Raw genomic sequence first — 4,444 nt, 5'->3', positions numbered from 1 at the left:
TCGGTGCACGAACGCTTTTGTGTTCATGCAGTTTTAGAGAAGATTGTAAAAGAAATTTATTATGTTGTCGGAATATATAACTTAATTCCTATATAAAAAAAAGATTAAATTAAAATTGAATAGTGAAACAAATATACTAATTAATGAGTGAAAAAATTATCATAGTTTATGAACTTATTGGTATAAAATAACTTCAATCAAATAACAAAAAAATATACTATAACACTTCTCTTTATAATAATTATTTATATAAATTATAAATTATATAGTATAATAATATATAAATTATATAGTATATAGTAACAATAAAATGTGCACCGGGTTACTCTTATAGTAATAATAATAATAATAATAATAATAATAAAAGCTTGACGTAAATTTGGGGCCTTTAAATTTTGGAGGCCTAAGTCAATGGCGTTAGTGTCCTAGCCTTAAGAGTTGCCCCTGAATATATAAGTGTACATCAAAAGCTTGAGAGGAAGAATCTCAAATTTGAATATAAAAGGAAATTATAACTTTAGCATCAATAAAAGCAGAATATAATTAGGTAAAGGTTTTGAGATTATAATCACTAATTGTATTTGGGAATTTAATTAATTTGTTTCTTCATGAAGAAGGTGTAGAACAAATCTTCTTTAATTTTCTTAAAAACATAAACTCTTGCTTAGCCAAGGGCCTATCTTTCTCTTTTTTTACTTAACTAGAAACTCCTTTTGTTGTTTAGTGTTAGAATTATATCCCCTTTTCTCTTTAAATCAAGTTTCAAGTGAGTTTTCCTTTTCAATTTGCTTATATCTTTTTGCTTTTTTCTTTTCATGCTTATCTTCCTAGTCTAAAGAAGCAGATAGACTTTAGCATTATCCCCTAACCAGTTCAACTGGTCAAGAAGTGATTAAATAAAGTACTGACTAAAATTCTGCTTCTTTTCTTTGCAGTTTAGTTAGAGATTTTTAGAATTTATTCTTATTCCTTTTTTCAACTTTATTCTGCTATACCTAACTTGATTTCGGTGACACTAAAATCTTTTTAAACAATATACACCTTTTTGAACCAATAAAAAATCACAACACATTGCGTTGCAGGAGCCATATAGGGGATTCAAAAATTATTAGGCAACGCTCAATTTAAATCTACACTAAAGGTTTTTCTCATACAAGGAGATTCAATAATTTATATATATATATAAGTAAATCTTTTGGCTTTTGTAACACCCTAAACTTTAGACAGAGTCTTACATCGGCAAAACACAAGAGGAATGTTGGGTATATAAGTTAACAAGCCTTAGACCCTAATGACGCATTTTAAACCCGTGAGGACCTAGACCCAGAACGGATAATATTATTAGCGGACTGAACTGTTACAGTTTTGCTTAAATGCACGATATAATTTTCTGACAAAAGAAATTTTATTACAACTGTATGTTACCATAAAAATGATTAAAGAAACTTTTTTCGCCAGTAATCAAGATGGATTTATAAATAAGTATTTCAACGTCTTTTTGATGACTTGATCGAATATGAACATATCTATATATGTAATTGTTTTGCTTTTTTACTTGTAGATTTGTCTCCATTAAAGACAAAAGAGAAGATCAATATCATGAGACAAGAAAGAAACTGGTCCATGTTTATTCCTTACAACAAAAAAACAACAAATCAGTTTTTTCACATTAATGTTGTTATAGACAATATGTCTCATCAAGATTAGCACTTCAATAATATCTTTTCAAACTTTTGATCCTTTCATATTTGATCGATTTATTAGAATCAAATTAGTCGTCGTAGTTTTATTGGCAGTCCACGCTTTTAGGTCCAAGAAAAGATTAAATAAGCTTTTTAGAAACAATATGGTAGTTAGTGGGAGTCCATGTCAATTTGACATTACCCTCGAGCTTTGTTCCCATTATGGAATGAACGATTGTTGAAGATATCATCAGCATAAAAGTACCACATCATTATCTATTCATTAAAAAAAATATAAAGTATGATAGCGTCCGAATAAGATTCGTATTTCAAAGAGTGTGATATAGACAATTTACTTTAATACAAATATTAGTTACTGTTTTTACGGCTCGAGCCTATAGATCACGCTAAAAAACTTTAGCGTTGCTCCAAGGTTTCACGTCACTATCTATTCACAAAATAAATTATAAAAAACAACCCAGTGCATTGTAACAATTTTATTGTTGTTCCAGGATATCTATTCATAGAGAAGAACAATATATAGGATGCAGATTATAAGGCACATTTATACTTCACGATAAATTTATGCCGAAATATTTGAAAATCTTATCTAGACAAAGCAATATCACAAAGCTATAAAGATAAAGTAAACTCTTGTTTTAGTTTTACCTCTTAATCTTTTATGTTGCACTACACTGTTACATTCACATGTTCAATGGGATATATAAAAAACATCCACATTGATCCAAAAATCGAAAAAAACAATAATTTAGTTGAGGACTTGAGGCCAACATTCTCAATTTTTTTATACCATTTAATTTTTGTATGATCAATCAATCAGCTACATCTTAGTCAATAAATGAGATAATTATACGAAGGCACAATTATTCTAATGGACGGAACTTTGTGACAAATGAGGCCGGGCAAACAAAGGGTAAAGTTGTGAAAAGTTCCCTTTCCACAATGAATAATTAGCCAATAATATCTTATTTAACATTAAAATTATATACACCATCTATCCTTAACATTAGTTAAACGTCATTACCTCATATTTTGCTACAAACCTTTCTTATGGTTATGGTTAGAACCTAAAACTTTAACTGTAGCGTTGTGTCCTATTAAATGTATATAATCACAATTATGAAATCCTTTTATAACATTGTTTTCATATTCACATTCTTCTCAAATATTTCATATTTCAAATAAATAGTTCATCATGTACATATATAAAATTTTAGAATGTTTTTATAAAAGGTTTGGAACACTGGAAAAAATTTAGCTCAAATGGCATTTTCTACCACACTCAAGAGGTCAAGAAATTATTGTTTGTCCAATATAAAAAGTTTAAGGAGATTAATTGAATTTATTGATTAAAAGAAAGAGATGAAGTTTGAAAATTGAAAGGTGTAATTCGAAATGCTCCGACATAAGGGGGACCTTTTGTTTCTTGATTCTGGAGCTTCAACAACTTAGATGTCTCTCATGCTAAGTTGCTAACTATTGTTGACTGAAATTTTGCAAAATTTTAAACTTACAATCTTATCTATAAATAGTAATCCGATACTCCCATTCACATAGTGTAGGCCCATTAAAGTTAGAAAAGCTTTCTGTCAGGAATTTTTTTTATTTTCATGACGCAAATCAGAAACCTCAAGTTAACGATAGAGAAATTTCTTCCAATTCGCCAAACGCCTAAACTGCATGTAAATCTCATGCTTCTAACACTGGAACAACAAAATTATGTTTTTTTCCCGGAGTATTAGCTTAGTGATTTTCCCCCTTAATTTTTGGTCTTTTCTTTTACTCTCAAGACAGATTGTATAGTACTAAAATTGTCAAAAGAAAGATAAACCTCGTTAGCTGCACAAATAGCCACTACTGAATTGTTAATACACATGAAATAATGAAGGGAGAATAATGATATCTTCATAAGTCATAATTATAGTTCCGTTGGCTATCTATCTGTACACTTAATAATTGTGTTTGTTTGTCTATGACCAATGATTGTACGAACAAAAAAAATCTGTAGCTCTAAAGGCCAGCCAGCAATTATAAATTTCTCAACATGATCTAGAAATGATTACTATTGAAAAAAAAAAAGGAATGAGAAGAAAAAGTAAAGGGTAGGCACTAATATGTCCTTTTAGGGTTTTATTAATGGCCATAAGGTTAGAATTATAAATGTGTACACTTTTAAAAGGCAATGCAACTTTTATCTTTCATTGCCAGAGGTACAGTCTAACCAAGACCAAGACAAGCTTCTACACTTCAAACCTTTTTAGTTTTAAAGGGAATAATATAATAGGAAGTGGGATAAGGTGGTGGGTGGGAACCAACAATGAAATAATAAGTATTTTTTTATCCTTAATTAAATTTTTCGATCGAATTAGAGCCATGAATATAAAGTTGTATGTCTTTGTTAGGGAATATTTTACCTTAATATAAAAAAATTTTAGCGCAACATAAATTTAGTCGGATTTAATGCGATACCGAAAATAGGACGAAGAGGTGGTGGGTGGGAGAGTGGGACATGATATATGCCAAAATATATGAATGTGTGTGTATTTAGAGAAAAAAGATTGGCATGGAGACAAAGTTTCCACAGCATGCTCTTTGGCAGACTTTTTCTTTAATAAAAGAGAAAGTTAGAAATGGCTTCTTTTACATAATATAGTCACAATCAACATAAAGCTTTTTTCTTTCTTTTCTATTTAATACAAGTGATTTTTGCATGAAAGTAAGCAAAAACTCTCTTCTTGGAT

This window comes from Nicotiana tomentosiformis, chromosome 5 (genome assembly GCF_000390325.3).
Source record: "Nicotiana tomentosiformis chromosome 5, ASM39032v3, whole genome shotgun sequence".
NCBI lineage: Eukaryota > Viridiplantae > Streptophyta > Magnoliopsida > Solanales > Solanaceae > Nicotiana > Nicotiana tomentosiformis.
This window is presented reverse-complemented; position numbering follows the sequence as displayed.